Genomic DNA, 12,142 nt, shown 5'->3' with positions numbered 1-12,142 from the left:
ATACCCCATGTGTGGATGTCAAGTGCTCTGCTAGCGCACTACAATGCTCAGAAGAGAAGGAGCCACATTTGGCTTTTGGAAAGCAAATTTTGCTGAAATGGTTTTTAGGGGGCATGTTGCATTTAGGAAGCCCTATGGTGCCAGAGCAGAAAAAAAACAAAAAATCACATGGCACACTATTTTGGAAACTGCACTATGTAAACACACATGGCCTTCAATTCCGGACAAATTTTTTCTCCAAAAGCCCAATGGCGCTCCTTCTCTCCTGAGCTTTGTAGTTTGCCCCCAGAGCACTTTACATCCACATATGGGGTATGTTTCCACGCAGAAGAAATGGGGTTACAAATTTTGGGGGTAGTGTTTTACCCTTTATTATGTGTTAGGGTAGTGTAGTGTAGTGTTTTTAGGGTACATTCACACAGGCTGGGGCTTACAGTGAGTTTCCCGGTAGGAGTTTGTGCTGCGGAGGAAAATTTGCCACAGCTCAAACTTGAAGCAGGAAACTCACTGTGAACCCGCCCGTGTGAAAATACCCTGTCCATTCACATGGGGGGGGGGGGGGGGGGGGGGCAAACCTCCAGCTGTTGCAAAACTACAACTCCCAGCATGCACTGACAGAACATTGTTGTACTTTTGCAACAGCTGGAGGCACACTGATTGGAAAACCTTCAGTTAGGTTCTGTTACGTAACTCAACCAGTGTGCCTCTAACTGTTGCAAAACTACAACTCCCAGCATGTACTGATCGCAGATCGGAGATGTAGTTATACAACAGCTGGAGGTAAGCAACTACAACTCCCAGCATGGTGAGACAGCCGTTTGCTTTTCGTGCATGCTAGGAATTGTAGTTTTGAAAGATTTAGAGGGCCACGGTTTAGAAACCACCGCACAGTGATCTCCAAACTGTTGCCCTCCAGGTGTTGCAAAACTACAAATCCCAGCATTCACAGACAGCAAACAGCTGTGTGGGCATGCTGGGAGTTGAAGTTTTGCAAGATCTAGAGGGCCACAGTTTAGAGAACAGTGTATAGCAGTCTCCAAACTGTAGCCCTCCAGATGTTGCAAGGCAACTCACCAGCTTCTGAAGTCTGCACCAGGGAGCCAGCCACTTGTCATTGCCGCCCACTGCCGCTGATCATCGCTGCCGATGGTAAGTGACAGCCGGTCACAGGACAGTTCCCCGTTCTGCCTGGACTACTGTAGGTGAGCAGAACGGGGGAACCGAACTTTAACCCCCCTGCCCCCGATCTGCTATTGGTCGGTCGCTTCTGACCGACCAATAGCAGGGATAGGAGGGGTGGCACCCCTGCCACTTCACTCCTATCCCTTCAGGGGGATCATGGGTGTCTTGGACAGCCCCGATTCTCCTTATTTTCTTGGTCACCAGAGACCCGTATGACCCGGAATTGCCGCAGATCGCCGGTCTAAATTGATCGCCGACAGGGGGGGTGGGGGGGGGCTGGGGGTGATTTTCCCCTCGGCGATGTGCCAGGATGCCTGATGAATGATTTCAGCAGGCATTCCGGTCCAGTCCCCGACCGGCTAGCGGAGGGGACCGAAATTACCTCGGGCATATCTGTACGCACTCAGTCCTTAAGGACTCTGAAATGGGGGCATACGGGTACACCCTTCGTCCTTAAGGGGTTAAAGGGAACCTGTCATCATGAAAATGCAGTCCGATCTGCAGACATAGTGTTATAGATCATATTGACATATTGGTATGTAGGAAAAGTGTCAGTATAACTTGTCATTTATTCATGTAAATCTCTGTTAATTCTGAAGTAGTCATGTGGGCAGTCCTACAGTCTGGGGGCTAGATGAGTCTGGAGGACAGAGTTGTCTGGAAGCCAGAGTGGTCTATAGGACAGGGAGTTCTAGGAACTCAAGTGCTGGAAAATAATGGTGACCACACAAAATATTGACACTTTGGGCCCAATTCTAACATTTCCACTTAGTGATCTACTCTCTTTTGATGCCAAGGTTTAAAAATTAATGGTTGTGTGTTGAGTTATTTTGAGGGCACAAGAAATTAAAAGGGTACTCCGGTGCAAAACATTTTATCCCCTATCAAAAGGATAGGGGATAAGATGTTAGATCTCGGGGGTCCCGCTGCTGGGGATAAAAAAAATTGCGCCAGAGTACCCCTTTAAACACTGTTATACAGGCTGTGGACTCACTTCTTTACATTGTGAGTGTCATTTCCTCACTGTTGTCACCTAAAAAGATATAATAAAATATTTAAAAAAATGTGAGGGGTAGACTCACTTATGTAAGATACTGTAGACCCCACAGTCACTATTGACAACTTCATTAAATTAAAGGGGTTATCTAGGGAAAAACTTTTTATATATATATCAATGGCCTCCAGAAAGTTAAACAGATTTGTAAATTACTTCTATTAAAAAATCTTAATCCTTTCAGTACTTATGAGCTGCTGAAACTGAGTTGTTCTTTTCTGTCTAAGTGCTCTCTGATGACACCTGTCATCAGAGAGCAACTGTCCAGAGTAGAAGCAAATCCCCATAGCAAACCTCTTCTACTCTGTGCAGTTCCCTAGACAAGCAGAGATGTCAGCAGAGAGCACTGTTGCCAGACAGAAAAGAAAAACTCAACTTCAGAAGCTGATAATTATTGGAAGGATTAATATTTTTTAACAGAAGTAATTTACAAATCTGTTCAACTTTCTGGAGCCAGTTCAAGGAATACCCATTTAATTAAATGGCCAGGAAAAGCGATATATCCAATCCCACCTAGTGTATTGGGATGTAAATAGTAGGAGTAAGTCATATAGAGATGAGTGAATCTATTTGATTTGTATTTTGAAGCATCAATGGAGAAACAATACTTTTTTTTATTTATTAATATTTTATTTATACGAAAATAATTTATAAGGAATTTATATGTATATACTAAAGGAACATGACAGAAAAAATTTCCTCAAAAACTTTTTTCCCAAAAATTTAACTATTTCAGACCAGGAATTTCGGACCCACACTAAATGAAGGAAGTGAGGGTTTTCCTCATTGCAATTAAGGCAATTAGCATTTTCCCGATATTTAAATTTCTGAGCATTATTGGGGAATGATACAACTAAAATATAATTCTTAACAGCAGTATTTGATGTGCTTTATTCTCTGAGCAATGCGTCACATTTTCAAAAACCCGCTTCCATGTGCAATCATTCAATTCTCCAATTTGTGTTGCCCACTTTCCCTTAATCTTTTCTTGATACTTTTTAGGCCAAAGAGTGAGAATTAATTTATAAAAAATAACCTATCCTCAATCTAACTGGTGAACTTTCTTTTATACTAACCAACACACCATGATTCTCTACCATAAAGATATCTTTAAAGGTGTATTGCAGGCAAAAACATCTTATCCCCTATCGATAGGGGATAAGATGTCTGATCGCGGGGGGCCCGATGCTGGGACCCCCACGATCTCCCTGCAGCAGCCCGCATTCTATACGTAGCTGCATCTGCAGTTTCGGAAACCGCCGGGCTTCCGAGACGGGGATGTGACTTCACGCCACGCCCCCTCCATTCATGTCTATGGGAGGGGGCGTTGTGGCCATTATGCCCCCCTACCAAAGAAATGAATGGAGGTGGCGTGGCGTGACATTCCCGTCTTGGAAGCCTGGCGGTTTCCAAAACTTCAGATGTAGCCACGCATAGAATGCGGGCTGCTGCAGGGGATAAGATGTTTTTGCCCGGATTACCCCTTTAAGCCTATAAGCCTCCAGTAACTGCATGTACCATAAATATTGTGTCCCTTTAATTTCCAGTGCTTGTTAAAGGTCTATAAAGGGCAATATTTTCCCTAAAAATTTGATTAACCCATTTATTACCTTTCTTTTCCCAAAAATGTATATCAAACCCTTTAGGGGATTCCATTAATCTTTCATTATGCCACAATGGTGTGCATGAAAGGATTCCCATTAATACCACACAATCTTTTCACCTCTTGCCAAATTTTCTCAAAAAGCTTCCAATGGGGGAAAAATTTGGCAAGAGGTGAAAAGATTGGAGAATACAATCTTTAAATATTTGCCAATCTCTGTAGATATACATAGGAAGTCATCATTGATAATATAATAAAAATAAACATTTTCCTCTGTAGGTCTCATATTTCTGAGAATTGTCAGCCACATGGGGCAATTATAGTTCCATATGTAAGTCCATTGTTTTACAATTTGTAAGCCACTCATCTGAAGATCTTTCTGTGTTATCTTGGTCTAAGAGAATATGTTTATGTTACTTTATTTAGTTTGTTGGCTCCAAAAGGAAGTAACCATGTAAAGGTCATATGGCCAGGTCTACACATTGTTCCACAGCTGGAAGATAGCTCAGAATAATATATTATTTTCTATCTGCTATAGATAGGGAAGTACACAATAAATGCTTTGTTGTATTGGCACACATAAACAGCAATTTACAAACCACAGAGGTTCATGACTTACTGAGTGGCACGAATGTCTCTGCTTGTCTTAGAATCACATGTGAAGGTACACACCTACTACACTTGCGAAACATTTGCGTAAATCCACTTGGTCTTAGATTTGTGAGTTGGCAGATGGTCCAATAAGTGGCATGGATTAGCTTACTTACTTGGGTCATGTCTGTTCTTTGTTCAGTTTTGTAACTGACACCTACAAATGCATATATCCATGAAATGCATCACAAAACTTAATTGTGCACAAAATGCAGTCTTATGCAAAAGTCTGGGAACCCCCTTTAAACTGCATGTGCTGCTAAGTCAAAGGTGGTAGCACAACTGACCTCTGAAAGAATGAGCTTTCAATTATAGGAGCACTCTAACTGATTCCAAAATAGAACACACATAACGGGCCTCATTTACTAAGCTGAAACCGACCAGTTTTTGTCGCATTATTTTGGCGCAGAATGTCTTCGACATGTCTGTGCCAGTGAGCGACAGTGTGCGCCTGGAAAATCTGACAAACCTGACATTACATTGTGAAAAGGCAAAAAAGGGGCGTGGTCTGCCTCAAAGGGAGCGTGGCCGGTCCAAAAGGGGGCATGGTTTCACAAACCGACCGATTTACTATTGAATTCACAGAGAATCCTGCGGATAAATGGCTGGAAATATCCACCTAGAAAAAGCTGGTCAGAAAATGTTCCTGACTTTTCCCAATTGTAAATAGAGAGGAATCCTGCAAGTCTGAAACAGCTTTTCCCACTAGTAAAAACCCGACACTCTTAGTAAATGAGGCCCAACATGTTGGTTGTTGTGAACTAATCGCAGGTAAAGCTTTCTACTGATTTATCCTGCTAGAATCTAGCCCAAATGTAACAAAAATGGAGTGTTCTAACTGTTGCTTGCATTCTGTGTCTCTCTTTTTTAATAGTATTTATCACTTTAGTAATAAATAATGGTATTTAGTATTTTTCTAGTGCAGACTGAGCACATTTCCTGAGACTTGTCAATGTGGAGAACTGGGGCACTATGGCATAAACAGAGTTCCAAAATGATTTTTTCAAAGCAAAATGTGTAAAAAAAAAATATTTACACCAATTACATCATAGGAGTATGGGTTATGTTTGCATTTATTAGGATTTCTGAATATTATAAAAAGAAAAAAAAAACAGTACAACATAATGCTAATTCAGAATTCCACTTTATTAACTATATAGTATAACAAAAAATAATAAAGAGCAGAGACTATTTTAACATTAATAAAAATATTTATTTGAAAATGATTTATATTTTAAAGATTAAAAATTGTTTTTTGTTTTGTGTTTATTAATCCATCAAAAATGCAATAACTAAATGGGTTTTTCTACATGAATGCCTGTTTTCTTATGCTCTTTTATGTGGTGAGCTAAGTTTTTGGCTTTCTCATACTTTTTAAGGTTAATTCTTTAGTAAATAGATTGTGATTAGGCGATTTTGTGTAGCCATGCCCCTTTTTCTATAACCACGCCCCTTTTCCAGAATTATGGTACACAACCCGACCAAACAAGCCAGTAATACTTGATTACATGAGGCTCTGTGTTGACTTTGAAAATTTTAGGCACATAAAAAAAAAATTTCAAACTTTATGCAATATATTGGGAGTTTGTTAGAAGGAGCTCCTTTGGCTAACAGCTATTAAATGTATATTGCCACATTAACTTAAGGAATTGTCTTCATACAGCTTGGATTATGTGACTAAAAAGTTCTAAGACCCTAGAAATGTCATTTAATTTAGTTGAAATTAATTATCTTAACAAAATGTAGCAAATAAGCATTACTAGTGCTTTAAAGTTTTCACCATTTTGTCATGTTTAGGTTTATTTAAATCTAAGGTTTTTTGATAGCACATAAATCAGGACTCCTTTGGATTGATTTTTCCTGTCTCACCCTGTGTTTTAACTTAAGTGTGTAGAAGATTCTTATCTTCTTTTCTGAAACCTTGAAATATTTAATTTATTTAAAGAACACGCTTACTTTCCCATGTTCATGTGGGAATCAGGGTGGGTTTAAATGTTTGGCCTGCAGTTGTCTTATGTCAGCTCATATCACGCTCTTCAGACATAGATCACGCTCTTCAGACATAGATATTTAGGGGAAGATTTATTAACTTGTTCAGGACGCCGGGTGTATGCACACACCCTGCATCCCGAGTCCTTAAGGACGTGGGGCGTATGCATATGCCCGTGGGAATTCCGGTCCCCGCCACTAGCCGGTTGGGGACCAGACCGGAATGCCTGCTAAAATCATTCAGCAGGCACCCCGGCACATCGCCCAGAGGGGTACTGAGACCCCCCCATGTCGGCGATCGCAGAAAATCGGATGTCAATTCAGACATGCGATTTTCTGCTATTCCGGGCTGATCGGGTCTCTGGTGACCCGATCACCCGGAAAATAGCGATGATCGGAGCTGTCAGGGACAGCCCCGATCATCTTGAGGGCTAGGAGTGAGGTCGCAGAGCTGCGATCTCCTCCTATCCCCTGCCATTGGTCAGAACTGATTCTGACCAATGGCAGAGCAGGACAGTGGGTTGCCATGATTCTGCCGTCCCCTGGATGTCGAGGGGATCGTGGGAAGAAGATGGAGGCCAGTACCTGCAGGAGAAGATGCCTGAAGATCCCTGATCGTCGCTGGAGACTGCTGGATCCTGGGTCAGGTAGAGAAACTACAGTGGGGGGGGGGGGGGGGGGGGGGAGTGAGAGTGAAAGTAAAGTGATCTTTACTGTGGAAACCACTAGGAAGGCCAAACTGCAACTCCCAGCATGCCGAGACTGGGCATGCTGGGAGTTGTAGTTTTGCAACATCTGGAGGGTCACAGTTTGGAGACCACTGCCCAAACGGTAGCCCTCCAGATGTTGCCAAACTACAACTCCCAGCATGCCTGGACTGCCCAGGCATGCTGGGAGTTGTAGTACTGTAACATCTGTCCCTTCAGATTTAGCAATTTTCATGAATTTTTTGAAAATTGCTGCTCTACTTTGAAGCCCTTTCAAAAGCAAAAATATGTCCATTTTATGATGCCAACATAAAGTGGACATATTGTATTTGTGAATAAAAATAAAATTTATTGTGAATATCCATTTTCCTTACAAGCAGAGAGCTTCAAAGTTAGAAAAATGCTAAATTTTCAAAATTTTCATGAAATTTTGGTATTTTTCACCAAAAAGGATGCAAGTAACGTCGAAAATGTGCCACCAAAATAAAGTAGAATATGTCACGAAAAAACAATCTCAGAATCAGAATATTCAGTAAAAGCGTTTTCGCGTTATTAATTCGTAAAGCGACGGTGGTCAGAATTGCGAAAAAGGGCTCAGTCCTTAAGGTGAAAAAGGGCTGCGTCGTTAAGGGGTTAAAACCTCTGAAGAGGAAAATTGGAGCAATTATCTATAGCAACCAATCAGACTGTTTCTTTCATTTTTTCAGAGGCCTCTAAAAAATAAAACAAGCAATCTGATTGGTTGCTATGGGCAATAAAGTTTTGATAAATGTCACCCTAAGTGCTCATTGACATGGTGTAACAAACAACTAATGTAGACCCACTATGCTACTAAACTTATTTGGCTTTGGGCCACATGTGGAAGCAGAGTCTAAATACCCTCTAATTCCTCACAAGAAACCGGCAATGCTTAGTCACCAGATGTTGGGTAGACCGCCCCTAAATAAATAAAGAACTGGATAGGTAGGAAAAGAATAACTAATGTACACTGGCCCTGTAAATGAAAGGAGTGCACAGCTGTCCCCTATAGGCCAATCCTAGAACTATAGAAAGATGACGTCTGAGCAGGGCATGGAGCCAGAGAGACACAGTACTCTGGCAGGGATCAGCGAGGACAGAAGCCGTAGCAGGGGCACAGCATCGGGAATTGTATGCTAGCAGGGAACATGGCCATCCTTGACAGGGCAGAATAATAAGTGCTGATCTCAATGGGTCTTCACATGGCTCAATCCATGAATGGCTAAGCTACACAAACTAACCCTTAACTTCATAATTGTAAGCTGAACATCCCCCAATTCCCAGGGTGATATGTGGCCCATGAGAATTATTTAAATTCCCACACAAAAGCCGGCGAACAAGTGTTTTTTGAGTATCTCTTTTTTTCTGTTGTCTTTTCCTATAGGCCTCCTTATAGGAAATTAAGTATGCTAGAAAAATGTAATTACATGGCTTGATGACCTCACACAAAATCCGGTCTGGATTAAGGGGTGGACTTCTCAAAAAGGTGGTCTTTTGGAGAGGTTTCACTGTACATAAATAAGAGCCACTTCTATTGGTGATGCATTAATAAACATAGATTTTGCCAGAAGAAAAAATGGTAACCACCGGCACATCCAATATTTTAGGTGAAACTCTCTGTAAACTTCTTATGCATACTTTATCTGCGTGCTGGGAGGTAGAGGCAGGCCCACTTTACTGTACCTGCATTTTATTATTTTGATAACCTTTTATAATTGAAATGACATCAAAGATAGCATAAATCAACACAAAAAATACCCTCTAAGCTAGGGATTTTGGATGGCTCTGACTTTCTCCGGCTTGCTGCCTTGATCCACTCATGAACACACACACTCTATGAGATCACTTGGAAGTGCAGCGGCGAAAAAAAATTTAGACATCAAATAAATGGATTTTTTGTCAAGTGGAGTTGCCTTTGTTTGCTTTTCTTTAACAAACAGCTGACAGCTTTTTCTTTAAGGCCACTAAATTCAGAGCCAAAGATGTTTAACTGCTTGGTGTATTTTGTGAGGCAGGGCAATTGTGTTGGCTATTTGCTTTCTGTGTAATAAATGAGATTGCTTCAGGTGAGGAGTGCTGGAAGGGTGGAATGTTAGGACAGATTTACACCTGTCCCACAGCTTAAATTGACAGCACTATAGCCTACAGAGATGGCCAGTGGTGCCAGCCAGTCTGGAAATCATCAGGTAACTCCTATAGAATAGAAACTAGATTACACACACATCCACAACACTTCAGTCTCATGTACATCACTACTAACTCACCTACCAACCTCAGATCTCTGTATTCTTTATGGATTACACACAACATAAAAGATAAGGAAATCATATGCATACCTCTTCTGTACTGGACATGTTATACAAGTAATAAACATAGACAACACAATGGTGTGAAAATGATCACATACAGCATATAAAAAGGCAATACATCATTTATATGGATATTGATACTTTCTGAACATAAATATTTAAAATCTAAGTATTTTTTTTATTTTATTCTTAAAAAATAAATAAATAAATGAATAAAATGTAATAAGATAAGAATCTCAAATCTTTTGACTAACAGTGACTTATAATATAAATTGATTATCTGCATGGGGGCTGGCAGAGAATTACTCAAGGTTAGAAAAAAAGTGTCTTCATTCCCCCCCCCCCCCCCCCGAAACAATCTGTGTGTGGTGTTTGAGCATAGCCTAAAGAGAAATCCAAAAAAGCATAGCCTAAAGAGAAATCCAAAAAAGAAATGCATTTCCTCTGATGTCATTAGTGTTGCTCGCGAATATTCGCAATTCAAATTTTATTCGCGAATATCACATATTCGCGAATGCGCGAATATTTACGAATATAGCGCTATATATTCGTAATTACGAATATTCATATTTTTTTTTTGTTTTTTTTTCACAGTACACATCACAGTGATCATCCCTCTCTGCTTCCAGCTTATGTGGTGTAAGAAGGCTCTAATACTACTGTGTGAGACTGGTGTGCGAATTTTCTCATATGTGAAAATGTGCATATGCTAATGCTTATGGCAATTTTTGTATATGCAAATTTTCACATATGTTAATTTTCGCACACGCGAAAATTCGCATATGCGAAAATAAAACGAGAATATTACGAATATGCGAATATTCGCGAATATGACGAATATTCGTCCATATATTCGCGAATATTCGCGAATTCCAATATGGCCTATGCCGCTCAACACTAGATGTCATGACCACAGTGCTGTCTGCTGACCTCTGCTGTCCATTTTAGGAACTGTCCAGAGCAGGAGAAAATCCCCATAGCAAACATATGCTGCTCTTGACAGCACAAATGCACAGCATGAGATCAGCAGAGAGCCCTGTGGTCATGACATCAGAGGAAATACATTTCATTTTTGGATTTCTCTTTAGTATACAGCCCCTAAAAAGTACTGGAAGGATTAAGATTTTCTAATAGAAGTGATTTGCAAATCTGTTTAACTTTCTGGCACCAGTTGATTTAAAAAAAAAAAAAAAAAACAACAGCCCTTTAAGTGAATGGGGATTAGTTGCAATTCCGGACACAGCCCCCTAGACAGGAGTGTGAAACTATTCTTTTACGGAAAGAATGTATACATATACCTTGCAATTATTTGGTGTTTTACAGATATGTATATAGCAAGCATGTGAAAAAAGAAACTGTTGCAATTAAACATGGTACAAAAATGATACTATGACTTTCTTTTAAGGACAAAATTATCATAATAAAAAAAAGAAAATAATAAAAAAGTCAAAAACAGGATTCTGCTTAATGAGTGACATGTGCATATTTTGGAGGAATCCGTTCGGAAATGAATTGCCATCAATGGAGAATATTTGAGCAGTTCTATCGGTGGACGTTGCTACACAATGAATATCTGCCAGATAATTGACCTTATACGTTGTGCTTCTGCATACCTATAACATGTGCCATGGGACAGATGTAGACAATTGCGACATTGTGATATGGAAAATAACATAACAATAATAATGGATACACATACATCATGTGACTGCTTAAGTGGTTTACTTGCACCCCCATCCTGCCTTGCATGTTTTACACCAGGATTGGGTAGCAGAACTTAAAAAGTAAAAGTATTACAAAATTTTAACAGTTTTGTATTAACAGAATAAATTTAAATACATTGCAGCAAATACTTCTTTCCTATAATTCCATATTATGCAGACGTTTTCTCTTGTGCAACACAGAACAATAGCTTATCCCTATGATACAAAGGCATTGTCCACTAGTCAGGCGCCAGATTTAGCTCTCTGTACTGCAAATACAATTCAATCCAACTGATTTTTATCATGACTAATAAATAAACACCACACAGACATAAAGACCATTACCAGTGACACAAATGGCCCTGGATTGAACACTGACATTTAAATACATTACACATTAATTTTCACTTTGTAGAATTTTTCTTTCTCCACTGTACACCATTTAGAAATGGGACATATTACAACACAATACAGATAGAGTAAAACACATATACATTCTAAGAGGTATCTAGTTTGATCTCCCCTGGTCTTTAACTTGTTATCACCATCTATAAAGTAAAAGACCTGACAGACAATGTCCAGACACCACAGGAATCTGGCATCCATGTTTTCTGTAGCCTACATGCTGCAACACAAGAGGTCACACATTCCCACCATGCAAGGACCTGTCGCCACTTCCCACTGCTTGTTGAAATGAGAGCTCCCTCAGTCAGCCCACTCAGGAGAGTGGAGCCAGTGGCACTCACCTTCTGTCTTAACACACACTTAGATGTCATTGAATCCATTATTCCCAGGAAGGCAGCGGGTCTGCTATGCTGAATGAGGGTCCAGGCTAAATCTCTCAGCCAGCTCTCATCTCTCAGAGGTCTTTCTCTGGCCAAGAACCAAGTCGTGTTTAGAAACACAACAGCATCTTTGTTCTGTCA

This window comes from Hyla sarda, chromosome 1 (genome assembly GCF_029499605.1).
Source record: "Hyla sarda isolate aHylSar1 chromosome 1, aHylSar1.hap1, whole genome shotgun sequence".
Classification (NCBI taxonomy): domain Eukaryota; kingdom Metazoa; phylum Chordata; class Amphibia; order Anura; family Hylidae; genus Hyla; species Hyla sarda.
The sequence above is the reverse complement of the archived record's forward strand: the minus strand, read 5'-3'. Positions refer to the sequence as shown.